Source organism: Microtus ochrogaster, unplaced genomic scaffold (assembly GCF_000317375.1).
Source record: "Microtus ochrogaster isolate Prairie Vole_2 unplaced genomic scaffold, MicOch1.0 UNK1, whole genome shotgun sequence".
In the NCBI taxonomy this organism is placed as follows: domain Eukaryota; kingdom Metazoa; phylum Chordata; class Mammalia; order Rodentia; family Cricetidae; genus Microtus; species Microtus ochrogaster.
In genome coordinates, this window is record NW_004949099.1 from 30355466 (window position 1) to 30373334 (window position 17869).

The 17869-nt window shown below is 43.6% G+C and overlaps 1 protein-coding gene across 4 annotated transcripts in view; it reads left to right on the forward strand.

The window, feature by feature from the left end:
- Positions 1 to 8727: 8727 nt before the first annotated feature.
- The window catches only part of March8 (membrane associated ring-CH-type finger 8), an 82002-nt gene continuing 72860 nt past the window's right edge, over positions 8728 to 17869 (forward strand). For 2 of the 4 annotated variants that reach the window (XR_003378480.1, XM_013353044.2), the window contains exon 1: positions 8728 to 9230. The gene's annotated coding sequence lies outside the window, so the exon portion shown is untranslated. The remainder of the gene's footprint in view (positions 9231 to 17869) is intronic. The other 2 variants (XM_026788150.1, XM_005365064.3) reach the window with 2 other exon arrangements.

Genomic DNA, 17869 nt, shown 5'->3' on the forward strand with positions numbered 1-17869 from the left:
AATAAAAATAAATAAATAAATAAAAAAAATTTGGGCCCCTAATATCTGATTGCTCTTAATTACTTCCTTATTCCTAATGAAACCATGCTGGGGATTAAAGCATCAATATGAATTTTGGGAGGAGACATGAATTCATTCCATAATGTTCCACTATTGGCCCCATGGAATTCATGTTCCATGTAAAAAGGTAAATGAAAAATTCTTTCTATCCTAACAGTCCCACATCTTAACTTTTTCCATTAGACTAGATAGCCCAGTCTTATTTAAATACCATCTAAATCAGGGGAAAAGGTAATACTGAATCTGATTCATCCTGAAGCAAAATTCCTTTCCAGCTGTAAACCTACATGCATATCAACCCACCTTATGAACACCAGGCATGGGTAGGAGTGCTGGCACACACTTGTTGCACCAACACTAGTGAGGTGAATTATTCTGGAGGATTTTGAGTTTGACTCTGTCTCAAAAACTAGGTATGTGAACTTATCAAACACCAGATAACAGGTGGTGTGATCTTCTTCCTTTGGAACACATCAAAGGGAAAGGCATCTAAGTGTGACCTGGCAGCAGTGCTCACTCATCACCTGTCAAGTGGCTTGGCCTCTGCCCAGCATCTTCATCCCTTCCTACTATGCCCTGTGTCTCAGCAGCACACCTCGGTTGTGCTGATTTGAAAGTGCTCTCTTCTCAGTCATTCAGACTCTCTGACTCATCTGTACCTTAGCAGCTCAACACCGTGACACATCCTGGATGGTAGGTAGAGCTCCTCACCGGCCCGCCTCAGGTGTGTATGTATGGATTCTTTGTGCAGACTTCTAAAGTCCTGCAGTCCCGCAGCCCTTTCATCCTCCCTGCAGCCAAAAAACCCTTTGTGATAGGTGTGGCCGTGCTTATCAAGTGAGCCCAGGAGTCTTGGTAAGGTCATAGTAGGGAAATTGATGTAGCCTGTGTGTGTGCTGCTACTCAGTAATTCTGAAACCGTAGGAAGACCTTAGCTTGCTCAGCACAAACATAAGTATTTTTCACTCAGTCTTTTCCATTTGAGGTGTGACTCAACTTATTCTGCCCCTCTCTCTTTAAAAACAAAACCAATTTTCATTGGAAACATTTTCAAATCATTGTTCTGGATTTTTTTTTGTTTGTTTTTTGTTTTTGTTTTTGGTCAATCTTAATACCTTGAGATGTTAGGAGTCTTCAACTATTCAGAGATTTTATAGGGAGCTAGGAAGTCAGACTAATTAGCCTTCACGGAATGGAGCTGGCCCCTAATTTATGAGTACTCCATAGCTGTGCTTTATTAGATTAATTCTAATATCCAGTGCGTCTCAGATCCAGATGACTGTAATGAGGTGATGGTTATTTAGTGATAAAATAGACTAGTAGAGTTTGTTGCAGTACAAAGATTTTGAGTAGCTCACCAGGCCATTCTCTAACAGTGATTGTCACAATAGGAAGGGGAAATGGGTCGAACTGTGCAATGAGCAGCAGATGATGTCCGGCATACTTGAGGACTCTGTTTGGCTGAAGCTTCTCAAGTAAGAATTAGCTAGGGTAGGGGGCTGGAGAAATGGCTCAGTGGTTTAAGAGCATTGCCTGCTCTTCCAAAGGTCCTGAGTTCAATTCCCAGCAACCACATGGTGGCTCACAACCATCTGTAATGAGGTCTGGTGCCCTCTTCTAACCTACAGATATACACACAGACAGAATATTGTATACATAATAAATAAATAAATAAATAAAAAGAATTAGCTAGGGTAAAAGAGGTAACAGGGGAGAGACTTAGGATAAAAAGCATGCTTTCAAGAGGGGCTCGCCTTTAATCCCAGCACTCAGGAGGCAGAAGCAGGCAGACCTCTAAAGTTTAGGCCAGTCTGGTCTCTAGAGCAAGTTCCTGGACAGATAGAGCTATACAGAGAAAAAATATATATTTATAGGCTCAAACCCTCCCCCCCCCAAAAAAGAGGATTCTTTTTTTTTTTTTTCTGAGCTAGACTTCACATCTCCGAGGCGAGATGTTTTGCTGATTGGCATTTCCCTCGTGAGAATGCAACTACAAGAGAATCGGGAAGTTAAAGGATTGTTGCTTTTCTGTTTAAGTAGCTTCAAACGAATTTAGAAACGGACACACACAGCATTGTTTAGCTACAATATTTGCTATAGGTGATTATGTTTCAAGAGAGAAGAATGTAAAGTTTATAGAAGCAAAATATAAAGAAAACACTTCCAATGAAGAGAGTACAGCAGACTAGATCACCCACAAAGTGTATGCCCATGCCAGGCAGTGATGGCACACACCTGTAATCCCAGCACTCAGGAGGCAGAGGCAGGTGGATCTCTGTGAGTTTGAGGCCAGGCTGGTCTTCAGAGTGAATTCCAGACAGGCTCCAAAGCTACAGAGAAACCCTGTCTCAAAAAGAAAACAACAACAACACTGTATATCCAACCTTCTAAGAAGAAAATGCTAGTTGGTTGGATGTACTGGTGCAAACCTGTACTGTCATCTACTCAGGAGGCTGAGGCAGGAGAACCATTTTCTCAGTGGTGAATGAACATTTACTCAGGTTTGCATGGCTACCCTCAACAATTATCTCTAAGGGGACTTGACAAGACCACTCCAGGGTTTGATGAAGAAAAGAATTTTAGGAATGGCCAGTTTGAAGCAGAGTTGAGAATTAAAGCTATTGTAATATAGATTTAATTATGGGGTTTAGGAAAAATGAGATAAGAGGTTATATACAAGAGCATGGGTGTTGGCTTCTCTGAGTGAGGGTTGCAGGAATTAAGACATAATGAAGTGTTTGGGGACAGTGGCAACTATCTTGCATTTGTCATATATACAGCTTTGGTGTCTCTCAAGTTATTTCTCAAATGGTTGCTAAGAAACTTTTCTTTTGATAAATGAGGGGAGGTGGCTTAAATGCCTTGGATGAGATTTGATAAAGTAAATTAGGTTGATTGCCCAGGCTTTAGTGCTTGTCTTCCCCCTGTAAATGGGGCATCTGGTGAGAGTCCTAGAAAAATTTAGGTTTATAGCTGAGAAGAGATGAAGACCTTAGTAACCATTGAGGTGAAATCTCAAGCAAGAGACTTCACGCGGTGAGGAGGTCCTGTTCCCTGCCTCCATATTTTCCTGTCTTTATAGCCTTTCTGATTTCCCTTCTGAATCTTAAGGGATTCAGAGGGAGGAGGGTCCACTTTTCTATATTTCCTTCAGACTTAATAGGGAATCAAGTCTCAGCATGTCTGGACTAAGGGACTGTGTATGTATGATCTTGCTTGGAGATTGAAGCCAGCAAATCACATAAACAGTAACACACATAGTGCATTGTTAGGACTAAGATTAGCACTCAATATAGTAAGCCTCAAGGGCTGGAGAGATGGCTCAGAGGTTAAGAACACTGGCTGCTCTTCCAGAGGTCCTGAGTTCAATTCCCAGCAACCACATGGTGGCTCACAACCATCTATAGTGAGATCTGGTGCCCTCTTCTGTCATGCAGGCATACATGCAAGCAGAACACTGTATATACAATAAATAAATGGATAAAATAATTAAAAAAAGAAACCTTGTCTTGAAAAAGCCTCCCCACCAACAAAAATGTGTCCACTGACAGGGACTGAAGATGTAGCTCAGCCTGGGCTATGTAGAGAGTTTCAAGGAAACCTGAGATACAATGATAAAAAAAAAGCTGGGTAGTGGTGGCATGCCTTTAATCCCAACACTCAGGAGGCAGAGACAGGCAGATCTCTGTGAGTTTGAGGCCAGCCTGGTCTACAAGAGCTAGTGCCGGGCGGTGGTGGCGCACGCCTTTAATCCCAGCACTCGGGAGGCAGAGGCAGGCGGATCTCTGTGAGTTCGAGACCAGCCTGGTCTACAGAGCTAGTTCCAGGACAGGCTCCAAAGCCACAGAGAAACCCTGTCTTGATAAAATAGTAAGCCTCTTTGTCATGTGTGCTAACCATGATGCTAATGAATGATTGAATTCAAATTCAAGGCAGAGTTGAGCAGATTTAATTTGGGTCTGTAAGTCTTAGTGGTCTTAGTGAATTGAGGATATGTTGTTATGCTGTTGCCAGAGTGACTGGGGAGAGTCTTCTGTTTTGTGTTAATTTCATTGGTTAAATAAAGAAACTGCCTTGGCCCTTTTGATAGGACAGCAGCATAGATAGGCGGAGTAGACAGACAGAATGGTGGGAGAAAGAAGCCGAGTAAGGCAGTCGCCATGATTCTCCCACTCCAGACAGACACAGGTTAAGATCATTCCTGGTAAGCCACCTTGTGGTGCTACACAGAATATTAGAAATGGGTTAGATCAATATGTAAGAGCTAGCCAATAAGAGGCTGGAACTAATTGGCCAGGCAGTGTTCAAAAGAATACAGTTTCTGTGTAATTATTTCGGGGCATAAGCTAGTCATGTGGGTGGCCGGGAGCTGGAACGTAGCTCGCAGCTCCTACAACACCAGAGTATCAAGTGTGATCAGGTCTTGTGGTATACCTGACCTCATCTTACATTTTGAGTTTAAGAATGAACTCCTAACTAAAATTTACCACTTAAAATACTGAAAGAAATATTAACTGTCTTTTTTGTTATTTTTGAGATGGGGTTTGTCTGTAACTTTGGAGCCTGTCCTGGAACTAGCTCTTGTAGACTAGGTTGGCCTTGAACTCACAGAGTTCTGCCTCCCATGTGCTGGCATTAAAGGCATGTGCCACACTGCCCGGGCCATTTTTTAAACTTTTAGCCTATCTCTTCTTGTTGTTAATAGCATTTCTATTGTGTGGTTATGTCTCATTGCAGTTTCTCTGAGAAGGCCTAGACATGGCACCCCAGTAGCAGTGAGTATGCTGCATGCGTAGATCTTGGTTTCTGGTACAGTTTCTCAATGACACAGCCTTGGAGAGGAGGCTGGTCATAGTGCAGGGGCAGGAAATACATAAACAGACTGCAATCCCAGAGAGTAAGGACATGACTAAAACAAAACAAAACAAAACAAAAACCCCACCATAGCTGGGCAGTGATGGAGCACAATTTTAATCCCAGCACTTGGGAGGCAGATACCAGCGTATCTCTGTGAGTTGGAGGCCAGCCTGTCCACAGAGCTAGTTACAGGACAGTAAGGACTACACAGAGAAACCCTGTCTTAAAAAACTAAAAATGAATGAATGAATAAATAAATAAATAAACAAACAGATTTTTAAAAAGTCATAAATGATGTGGGATTCTCCTCTGTATGCTGTGAATACCACTGGTTAATAAAGAATCTGTTTTGGGCCTATTTCAGCATAGAATAGGGCAAGGTGGGAATTCCAAGCAGGCAGAGTCAATGAGTTGCCATATAGCCACTGGAGGAGACAGATGTTGGAACCTTGCCTGTAAGCCATGACCTCTTGGTGCTGCACAGATTAACAGAGATAGGTTGATTTAAGATGTAAAGGTTAACTAGAAATATGCACAAGCTAATAGGCCAAACAGTATTGCAAATAATATAGTTTCTGAGTGATTATTTTGGATCTGGGCAGCTGGGAACAAATGAGCAGCCCCCCCCCCCGTCAACACATAAATCTACAAAATGATGACATGCCAGAAGGACACAAGAGTAACATGAATGTGCCCTAAGTGGCCACAGGCAACTCTGCACCTTTCTCCTATGCTACAATATCAATTCCAGAGCATTGTCAAGCTACGTTCAGTAAACAGCCTGAGTCTCCAAGTTACTTACTGGGCACCTGCCCTAGGAGATTGCTCAGCTCACTTGGTTTTATATGAGCAAGAAGTAAACCTGTTGCATCAAACCACTGAGCTTTCCAGAATTAATCTGAAACCACAGCATAATATAGTGTCAGTTAGGGTCTGAATTCTATCCATAAATTCATAATGTTGAAGTTCTAACCCTTAATACCTTTTAATAAGACTTTTACTCTTTAGGTTTTAACACTGTTGTTTTCTGTTGTGGAACACACTTTGTACACTGTAAATATGTATTACTCTCATTGGTTACTAAAAAAGCTGACTGGCCTATAGTTAGACAGGAGATAAAGGTGTGACAGCAAGACACAAAGGACACTGAGAGAGGAAGAGTGGAGAGAGAAGAGTCACCAGCAAGACACGGAGAAAAAAGAGGAGGTGCAAGATGAAAGAGAGGCAATGCCACATGGCAGAATGCAGATGAATATGAATGGGTTAATTTAAGTTGTAAGAGTTAGCTAGTAATAAGCCTGAGCTATAGGTTGAGGGTTTATAATTAATCATAAGTTTCTGAATGATTATTTTGGAGCAGCTGCCAAGACACAGAAAAACTCCATCTACAGTCTTCTTGTACAGATTATTCAAGGTTTGGCCACTTAGAGCACATTCATGTGACTCTTGTGTCCTGATATGTCATCATTATTGTAGATTTATGACTTTTAAAAATCTATCTATTAACTTATTTATTCATTCATTTTTGGTTTTTCAAGACAGACTTTCTCTGTGTAATCCCAGAACTGTTATGGAACTAGCTCTGTAGACCAGGCTGGCCTCCAACTCATAGAGATCTGCTGGTGTCTGTCTCTCAAATGCTGGGATTAAAGGCAAGGGCCACCACTGCTTCACTATGGTAGGATTTTTGTTTTGTTTCTTAAAATCATGTCCTTACTCTCTGGGATTGTAGTTTGGAATTTTTCCAATTATAGAACTGTGTAAACTCCTTATTCTAGAAGAAATAATTGAGCCTTCTGATTAGCTCAAAGTTGGCCTCATAAACACAACACAACAACAAAGGAAAACTGCCCTGTCATCTAGGATGAAACCCCACCCCCAGGCCTATGAGCCAAAGTAAACCAGAAGTTATCCCAGGTGTTGCACTAATGGAACGCTGTCTGGGACTGCAAATAAAGGAATGTGGTGTGTTCAAGGGTGGCTCTTCCACAGCATAGTTCAGACTCAGTTATTCTTCTCTAAATTTGTTTGCTACTTCCTGTTGGTCCTCGCACCTCAGACACAGTGCTAAATGCCATTATGGTCATAGAAAATTACAGTATATTTTGTCACACACATTTTTCAGGTCAATTATATAGCTCTAAACTTGACTTGAATTCATGATCTCTTTCTTGAAAGCCCCCCAGGGGCAGAAATTACAGGTGCACATTACCATGTCAACTGGAACTGCGTGTTTTGTTTGCAATGATCCCTTAGCTGATAAGTCAGTTCCTGCTTTTTATGCTTAACCGTTTGGAGAGTTGGCTGTGATTAGTTCTAGGGTAACAGTGGTCACCTGGTTCACAAGTCACTTGTCATAATCTACAATCTCCAGGAGGGGGAAGGCATCTCCACAAGCACAGCACACAGGGAGGATTTAGCCAAATGCCACGAGGCTTCTTGGACTGAGCATATTGTCCAAGAATATGCTCTACTTACTAGCAGCTTTACATGGTAAGTACAGACACCTCTCCCCACCGTGAGTTTTGTTTCCTCGTTGACAATCTCCTGCTCAGCTGGAGATGGGGACAGGAACTTGGACTCTGGGTTTGGACAGATGCATGATGTCTCCTTTTTCTCAGGACTCTGACTGATGAGGAGAGGCTTCAGACATCTTTTAGGTAGTGATACTTGAGTTAGGACTCACTCTAGCTTTGCCCACACAACAATGCTTTCCAGCTCCATAAAAACTCACAGATGCCTCTAGAAGCCCGAAGGCTTCGTCCCTTCCTACAGTGGGATAGTAGCTTTCCACACTCCCAAATCAGTTAACTGGCTTTTCTGCTCACCCCCTGTAGCTCTGCGCTCACCCCCTGTAGCTCTGCGCTCACGGAACACCTGTTGCTGGAAGAGGCAGGAAGAGTCTCTCAGGTTGTAACTGTGCTTTCCACAGCAAAATAACTGCACGGAGAAAATTCACCATCCCATTTTCTGTAGGAATGTCGCTGTCAAGGTGGTTTACAGACACGAACCTGTTTGGGCTTTGCTTTATGTATCCAGATGTTTTGTCTCTGGTCAGCCAAGTAAGCAAAGTGATCAGTAGGAGGAACGCGACAACTAGAAAAACAGACCACAGAAAATTGTGGAGTATTGCAGGGATTTGCTCACAAGTCTCTCATGAATTAAAAAAAAGGAACTCTTTAATGCACCGTGTAACAAAAGTTATTGGGTAAGTAAAATTGCCAGTGGCTGAAACCTCTGCTTCTGTAAGGTGTAACTTAGGAAAATCAGAACTGTAAGAAATAGATCTGGGGGATGAAACTCGGAGATAGCTTCTCAGAGAATCCCTGGGTCCGACCAACAGTACGGGGAGGGGGAGATGTCACAAAGAATACCAATGTAGAGGTATAATCAGGAAAGAGTTAATGTGGACAAAGTAGAGTCAAATAGTCACTAATACACTTTTATTTACATGAACAGCAATACCTTCATGAAAATTATAATTTTGATAAATTCTATATTTAGATAGTCATACTGTATACAATCAGTATCTCTCTAGGGTAGGGACTGAGAACAAAAACAAAACATGAACAAAAACCCGGTTCGTTCACACAAATAAACGTTTTATCGCTTAGTTCCCGCTGCTGGCCGCTTCCATTTGCTAGCTTCCCGATCCGGGGGTGGGGAGGTCCTTTCCTCTAGGCGGAGAAGGAGAAGCTGAGTGGAGTCTAAGAGCAGCCTCACCTAGACCGAGTGGTGGCCCCAGGGCCTCCGCTGCCCCGCCTTCCCAGCGCCCCAGGTCGCCCCAGCAACGCTTTTGCCTGGGGCGCGACGGGCACGTGACCGGCGCGTCACGTGACCGGTCAGTCGGCGTCCTCTGGCTGGGTGGTGTAGACTGCGCCCTGACCCAGCGTCCCTGCGGCGTCCGGCCTGTGCCATGCAGGAAGCGGGCCGCGGGTGGAGCTCGGCGCCCACCTGAGCTGCTCGCGCCGAGGTGCGGCGTGGCGGGACCGCGCGCGCCCGGCCGCCAGGGGTGTGGCTGCCCGGAGGCCGCGACAGGTGGGTGCGCGGTGGTCGCCGCCCGCGAGAGGCCGCGTGCGTGCAGCGGGGCGGGGTCGGGTCACCCGATCCGCGGGCAGCCGGAAGCCTCCGGCGCTCTCAGGTGAAGCCTTCCCCGGCTGGGCTGTGAGAGCATGCACCCGGCAGCCCCTCCTGCAGTTGCCTCTGCCTCACTTTCCACACCCGTGATGGAAGTGTGGACTCCTGCTCTCTGAGTGCCTGACCTGGCGTCTGGAGAGTCCTGCTCAAGTAGAAGCGCTGGAGGGAACGCGTAGGTAGGCTGCTTTGCATTTCAATCGCCGCCCTTTTGCTTGTCTTTAAACATCTGTTTTTCTTGGAACCGACTTGGATTCTCCTTCATCTTAGGCAAGTTTTTAATAGAGAACTTATTAGGGAGAAGCATAATGGCTCATCTTTTTGTTCTCACGTTTCCTTAACGCGACGAACCCCCCCCCCTCCCAAAGAAGAAACGCTTCTCTGAAAGCCCATTTGACAGGAAAGAAAGAAAGAAAAAAAGAAAGAAAATCCTTTTCATTGTCTCCTCCACTTAAGGACACACAGTGGTCACACAGTTGTCAAGATTTATTAGGAGTTGTGTTGGTTTTTGCTGTTGTAATTTGATGGTGTCTGAAGATAAATGTGATTGACCCTTTCCATTATTTCTCTCTCTTTTTTTGGTCCGGTTATGCAATTAGAGAAATAATAAGTCTATAATTTATCTCTTGGAAAAAGCCTCAGTATTTCTGATCAGTCCCCGGAGAAGCAACCGTGTGTTTATATAGTAGCCCTCACACCTCGTTGCTTGACTCAGAATGGGAGTGGAGCCCTTCATTTAGAATACTCTAACCACGTTCTGTGAAAAAGAATGTACGAACTACACTTGCTAGAGTTATGGAATGTTGCGAACACAATCTTTTACTAAATGTTGAAAATCTGAAGTAAGGGAGTTTTGAATTTTGAGAGATTCAGTTTGGGAGGAAAAATAACCCTGTTTGATACAGCGAATGAACGGATGCAGTGTGTCGTCTGGAGTACAGGCAGAGGCAGTTACCAGGAAAGTTGAAATAAAGAACAGCGAGTACTTTCCTAACTTCTTGATTGTGGAGATTTTATTGATTAAATATATACTGTAATTTGATGTTAGGAGGGGAAATCTGCTGGGCATGGTGGTCCTTGCCTGTAGTCCTGGTACTGGGAGGATGGAGACAGAAAACACATTTTACAGTTTGTCCTTTGTGAGGGAGTGGACAATGGAGGCCTAGCATCAGTGCGACCCAGGTGGGGTATGTTTTCTTTTCCAAGGCAGTTCACTTGCTTGGCCTTCACTTTATGCTTAGGCAAACTGTTTTTTGTTTGCTTGTTTACTTTTGTTGTTGTTTGATTTAGTTTTTAGCTTTTCTCTTGAGTGTGGAGAATGTGTTTCATGTGTTGGCTAAAATTAGGATTGTCAGATAAAATTCAGAATTCACAGCTAAATATGAATTTCAGATAAACACAAAATATGTGGGACATACCTAAACTAAAAAAAAATTCATCAATTATTTGAAAAGGATTAACTCTTTACTTGCTTGTTGTTGCTAAATACGACTGCTTTAGCTCCAACATATTTGTCTCATTTAAGTTAGCACTGGTAGAAAATTAGCCCAAGGCCTAGGATGGAATTGATTCTCTTGTTAAGCTTCACTATTGGGAGCTGCAGATGTGACGCTGTAGCAGGGAGGGCTTGGCACACAGGGGCCTTTGTCCAGTCTCCAGTGCCAAACAAATGAAATGAAGAGACAGAATAAAACAATGAAGAATCCTCTTCACTATCAGCTGAACCCTCTACTTGAAGGGCATCACTTCTTTACGTGTGTTCTGTTTCCTCTTTTTCCTCGACTAGACGTTCTGTGTCTTTGCTTTTCTTTCTAGGGATTGAACATAGGGTCTCATACATACTAGGCAACAGCTCCACCACTGGTTCACAGCCCACAGTCAGTTATTTTTTGTTTTAATTTCACATGAGTACTGTATTTACATTATCTCCCCGCCTTTCAATTCCTTTCTTGTGCCCTCCAACTCCCTCTGAAATTAGTGACCTTTTTTAGTCTTACTGTTTCAAACACACACACACACACACACACACACACACACACACACACACACACACACATTTATGAATGCAACTTGTTGAGTCCCTTTCATGTTGCTTATATGTATGTATGTTTAAGCCTGACCACTTGAGGTTGGAGGGTTGGATCACCTGTCAGGGAGCTTGTTCCTGGAGAAGACTGATTTGCCCTCTTAGTAGCCATTAATTTCCTGTAGCTCTTCATCCAAAAGTGGAGCCTGGTAAAATCTCCCCCATTCATGTTGGCACGTCAGAAGGTGTGGTCATTGTTCAGGTCTTGTTTAAGAAACCATACCAGGTTTTGCGGCTGCTGCTTCCCTGTCACATACAGAAGATACCGTCTTGCAGCGGATGGCCTGACATCCTGGTCGTTCAGCTCCTCATCTTCCCACCCTCTCTGCTGATAGCTTCCCTGAGCCTTAGTTGGAGGGGGCTGGTTACGCCCCAGTCAGTTGTTCTCTGCATTTTTCTCAGTTGTGGCTTTCTGTAATAGTTTCTGTTTGTCACCAAAAGACGCTTCTTGCTCAGGGTTGAGAGTGACACTTATTTTTGGGCATGAGGATGAGTATTTACTGTGCAGTTAGAAGTCATGCTGATTTACTGAAGTAGGTTCTCCTCTAGGATCCATGAGTCAGGGGTGGTTGGCTAGATTTATGATATGAGACTTTTGCCTTATATGGCGCCTTAGTCACTTTGCTATTGCCGTGAAAAGACATCATCATGACCAAGGCAACTTGTAAGAGAAATCACTTAATTGGGACCTTCGTGGTGGGGAGCATGGCAGCATTCAGGCATGGTGCTCACTGGAGCAGTAGCTGAGAGCTCTGATATGATCCATAGGCATGCAGTGGGTGTGGCTGGGAGTGGGTAGACTGGCTGACTAGGCCTGGTGTGTGCTTTTGAAACCTGACCATCCGGCCCCAGTGGCACACCTTCTCCATCAAGGCCACACCTCTTAGTCCTTCCCCAAACAATTCCACCAACTAGGGACCACACATTCAAATATATGAGCCTATATGGGGTCAGTTTTCAGACCGCCATAGCCACTTTTGCACCTTTTGGGATATACTGCCTTTCTGGCCATTGTTGCGGTGTATAGGTTGCTCTGTGTAGGTGTACAGCTGAGTAGGATTTTGGTCATTTTCTCCACTGGCAGACTGCCCAGCTCCTTCCAGGACAGTGAGCGCTTCTCTTTAAAGAAGAATTTTCTAGGCCATATTCAACTCGATTCCTCCAAGCGCTGTGTCTGAACTACATGCTGTCATCAGCAAGAAGGAGTTACCTTCAAACTCTGGGAGCAATGGCAATAGCTTGTGTTGTTTGGGGAGTCTCTCAAACTCCCCTGATTGACAACTCCCAAGGGATTCTTGGATGACTGATCCTCTAGTTTCTGGTACGTGGTCTATAGTGGCACAGCTTCATTTAAATGAATACACACACATGCACATACATTTATGTATATTCTGTGTAATTTTAAGTAGACATAAAATGTCCTGCTTCTTTGCGGCTTTTTCAAACATCCTTGATATGATTTCTCTCTCCGCCAGCCTCTCCCTGTGTCTTGTTCTAGTTTTCCCGCATGGTTTGTTGAAAACACTGCATTTTCTCTATTTTGTATAGTGCGTTGATCTGCATTTCTGTTTTGTTTCAGGACCATGGTGGGTTTTTTTTTTTTTAAATGATAGCTCTATAATATATTTTGAAGTTTGGTGTGGCAATCTCTCTAGCTATCCAGGGACTGTTTTGGTTCAGTATGAATTTTAGAACTTTTTAAATTTCTGTGAAGGATTTCATAGGGATTTTGATTGAGATTACAATGAATCTTTGAATTGCTTTTGATAGGATGGTGAATTTCACAATATTAATTCCACCAGTCTGTGAGCGTGGGAGGGCTTTCCACTTTCTAGTGTACTTCTCCTTCTCTTTATTTCGAGATCTAAAGTTGCTGCTGCAGAGGTCTTTGCTCTTTGCTTAGGTTTATTCCTAGATATTTTACTTCCCTTGAGGATAATGGGATTGTGCCCAGGATCTCTTTTCTAAGTAATTGTTGTTGGTGTAAGAAAGGGTACTGAATTTTGTAAGTTGATTTTGTATCCAGTCATTTTGCTGAAAGTGTTGATTATTTCTAGAAGTTTATTAATGACATTTCTGGGATCTCCTATGTATAATGTATCACCTGCAAACCAGTGATATGAACTTTTTTCTTCTTAGTATCCCTTTAATTTCTTTGTCTTGCTTTATTGTTTTAGCTAGTGCTTGGAGCTCTGTGTTGAAAAGGAGTGGGGATAGTGGGCTGCCCTGTCTTAGTCTGATTTTAATATATTGTTTCGAGTTTTTCTCCATTTAGGGTGATGTTGACTTCGTATTAGTTTTAATTTGAAGTCTATTTTGTCATATTACGGTAGGGCCACTTGGCTTGCTTCCTGGTCACATATGTATAGAAAATTGTGTGTGTTTACTTTGTATTGTTGTGATAACCACAAGACCAAAAACAACTTAAGAAGAAAAGGATTTATTTCAGCTTACAGCTTAAAGTCCATTATGAAGATAAGTCAGGATAGGAAGTCAAGGCTGGAACCTGGAGTCAGGAACTGAAGCAGAGGCCTTGGAGCAGCGCTGATTACTGGCTTGCTTCTATGGCTTGCTCAGCAGCTCTATGATAGCAGTCTGGACCACCTGCCTAAGGGTAGCACTGCCCACAGTGGGCTGGTTATCCTGTCTGTGTGCTTACTGCTGTTTATGATAAGAATCAATTATCTAATGAAGGTCCAGTGTCAGTGTGTCTGAAGAACTCTTACACACCAGCAAGACAGCAGTAAGGACCTTGTACTGTCTGATTCTGCCACTGGCACGCCAGCCTCAACAATGTAAACAGAGAGCTCAGCAGAAGAATAAGCAGAGGATTTGAATGAGTTTTTCTTCAGACAAGACAAACAAACGACCAATAAACAAAAAATGCTGAAGGCAAATGCAAATAGAGATCTCGACGAAGATGTAGGATGTAATCAGAAGTCTAACTTGGCTAGAATTCACTAACAAGGTGAAGAATTCAGTCCTCATGAACCCCCTCCCATTTTACAGTGAAGTACTACATCACCTACTAACATGACTAAAATTTTAAAGATAGATCCTGGGAGGGGCCTGGGCAGGGGGAATGTGAAACATTCTGGCAGTTTCTCCAGTGCTTACATACAGGGATACACCATGGCTCTACAGTTGCACTCCCAGGTAATATACCCACGAAGAATGTAAATGTGAGCATGCCAAACCCTACACATAAACCTGTGTTATTTAGAATAGCTCAGGAGAGACAACGCAGACTTACCAGCTGATGGAAGGAGGATTGGCAGTTCAAGGCTAGTCTGACTGCATAGTGAAACCTCATCCCCAAGAAGGAAAACTGTGGGGAGAAGATGGTGTGGGTACTCGTGCAGAGTCTGTTTACGTCTTTCTGTTGGTGAGAGTTTAGTATGCTCCAGCTTTTCCCTTTTATAACGGTGCTGAACTGACCATTCTTGTATATATGTCTTTAAACATTTGTGGGATTATTATTCCCTTATGGAGTCTTGAACAGGGCTGTCTGGTTAAAGAGGACTAGCATTGGGTCGTGAGAGCTGTTTCCCTTGTGTTTAGTGATGCTGTGCTTCCACTATTGACATGTAGGTGTTTTGTACGCCTGATCCTGGAGGACTTGGCCGTCTTAAACTCCAATTACCTTTCCTCTACTCTTGAGCTGTGTTTATAGTCCTATTTTTAGTGAAATCAATAATTAACATTTAATCAGTGACCATTGTTGAGTCACAGTCTGTGACTATATCTCATCTCTTTTAAAAAAAGGTTAATTATCTAATTTTTCTGCTATTGAATTTTTCAAATGCAAATTTTAATTTTTCCCCTGATTTCTGCTTTTCTGGGGGAAGCTTTTTTTATCATCCCAGACCTATGAAATCAGGCCATGATGGTTTATTTGGACCCCAAAATTTGAAAAATACCTTAATTACACTGTGTTGTAATAACAATAGCAACATCTATGTATTTTTGTAATGCAGAATTCAGCATAAGTTGTTATTATGTCCTTCATGTGTGGCTCTGCCAAGATGGCAGAGGAGAGTTAGCTGGAGGGTCTCAGGTGAATGAATACTGAGAGGCTGACGTCCGTCCTCCTACAGTGTAGTGGCCAGGATTCAGTCACATGGCCTCTAACAGGGTTGGAAGAGGACTGGATCATGGCTCTTATCGAAGGCTCAGGAACAGTGCACGGTAGTGCGGAAGTGCATGAGAAGCATTGACTCTGGCTGTTCCACTCCTCAGACTGCCCTTGTTCTTGGGACACACAGAAGCACACAACACTCTATGTGAAGAAGGTCGGCCAGAGTCCCCTCCAGGCATGGCTGTCAGTTCAAAGTACAGGATCTCTGACTTGGAAGAGCCCCCGGGAAGAGCCCGAGAATGGGATGCTCTGTGTAGCTGGGCTTGTCTCTGTGCTTCATGCGGAACTGTGCGGCTCACTAGAGGCCAGTGCTTTATGTGAGAGTCAGTGCTAACGCTGATGCTTTAATAGCCCAACTTGATTTTCTAGTTGAAATTACCTTCCATCTTCTTCCAAGAGGCTCCTTACTGTAAACTTTTAAACTTTATATTGAGTTGTTAAAATATAATTATAGTCCCAGGAAGGGTAACTTTTACTTGAGATTTTACTTAAGTACAAATACTTTAAAGAATTACTAGAAGCCTTAAGTTAAACCCTGTTTTGACAGCTGTAAGGATGTTCTAAAACTAATCCAGATAGAATATGTCTTGGTAGGAAGACACGTGTCACTCACTGGTCACTGTTTGCTATTTTGCCCTGTCACCTCTGACCTGGGTTTGTCAGTCTCCTGTGTGCTGATAACCACTATGCTGCCTCCACAGGGGCCAATGTGAAAACGAAGCAAGTTATTGTAGGCCCCAGATCTGCATATACAGAATAACCTGCTGTTGACATCTGACCTAGATTTTATTGTAATGAAGAATTACAAATGTGAAAATTGTCACAAAATGGGATTAAAAAAAACTTACTAAACTGAAGATGTTTTTTAAAATTTCACCACAGAACTCTAAGAAACTGCAGTCCTGTTACATAACATTTTATTGTTGGTACAACTCTAAGAGCAGGACCCAGAGTCTGCAGTCCGCCTGCAGCGTTCCCAAGTAGCTGCTTGAGCACGGGCAGGGTCTCTTGGTTCTGCCTTGTCTGATCAGTTCTGAAGGTGAGACTGGTTGTCAGTAGACTGTCTCCAGCTTCATTCTAGTTCGGCCAGTCTGTAATTGTCCGTCATTGACTCTCTTTCTCTCTGTCCCTCCCTCCCTCCACCCTTACTTCCTCTCTCTCTCTCTCTCTCTCTCTCTCTCTCTCTTTCTCTCTCTCTCTCTCTCCTCTTGTGGAGGTCAGAGGATAGTTCTCTAACCACGTGAGCCCTGAGAAAAAGACTCAGGTGCAGGCCTGTGGCAAGCACCTTTTACCTGTAGAGCCATCTTGCTGGTCTTGTTATCCATTCTTTTGTATGGCTTACAGAGCCAGGCATAACTAGGTATGACACTGTTTGGGAGACGAGGCTGTCTCATGGCCTAGAGAAGAAAAAGGCTTGGAGTTGGAAGGCCAGATGATGTGAGAGAAACGTCAGGGCCGATATACCGAGAATCAGTCACTAAGCTCTGCTCATGTGTTCACATGGGCATGTTAAGAGGGGGCTCTATTGATTAGCACAGTGGACACAGCTGTGTGGAGGTTGGATCCAGGACCTCAAGCTGTGGTGCGGCACTCTTCCAGCTGTCTGACAGCCCCAGCTCCATGTTTTGTCCATTGTTTTCTTTCTTTAAGGTGGGATGGAGTTTTTACCCTCTTCTGTCCTTGAACTTGTGTTCAGTCTCCTTGGCTAGGGCTGCTGTTTATACTACCTTGCTGGCTTCTAGTGGGCGAGTTTCAAATGGTTCTTCCTGTTTAGTATTGAAATGAACCTCCTTAAGTAGCTATGCCCTATCATGGGACAAAAGTTACATCAGACAGGCAAATGATGTTTGCGAGGTAGTCGGTTATTTATGTCTCAGCCAGGGATGGTTCTAGAGGATTTTCCCAGCCATCTGGCCTTCATCAGAGGGTATCATTGCTTGAAAAAGGTGTTCAGATAAAGAGGACCTGTTGTGGTGTGGCTCATTTGTCATGGCAGTAACTAAGCTATAACAGTGTGGCCCTGTTCTGAGCGCTTTCTTCCTTGCATCTGGTTTGGGTGAGAGTTCAGGCTGAGTACTGTTTGGTACCAGTTCTTACAGTGCTGCTCCTGTAAGCCTTCTGCTCTTTTTCATGATTCTCCTGGGAGCAGCACTGGCCTTCAGTGCTTCCCACCTCTCCAGATGACCAAAGCTGGGCCTGTGCATATGGGTCCTTCTGTCCTGAGATGCTCAGCTCAACTTGTCATCGTTCTGTGGGTCTTTGCCAGCGCTGCAGGAGGTGTTTGCCAGCCTGGGCAGTTTTGATAGTTGTTATCTTCTCACTGTTGCTGCTTGGAAGCAGCATGTGAAAAAAACTCAAGATAATGCAAGGAAAAGGCATGTATACCATTCTGCTTCACTTATAACTTCTTGTTTCCTGTGCTGGAGGCAGAATTTTGGTACCCAAAGGAACAATGCCCCCACCCTGTTGTAGCGTGTAATTAAGATTGTGTGTGTGAATCTGGGGATGGATGGCGTTAGAGACATAGACCCACACTGGAGCACTGGACTGAGCTCTCAAGGTCCCAATGAGGAGCAGAAGGAGGGAGAACATGA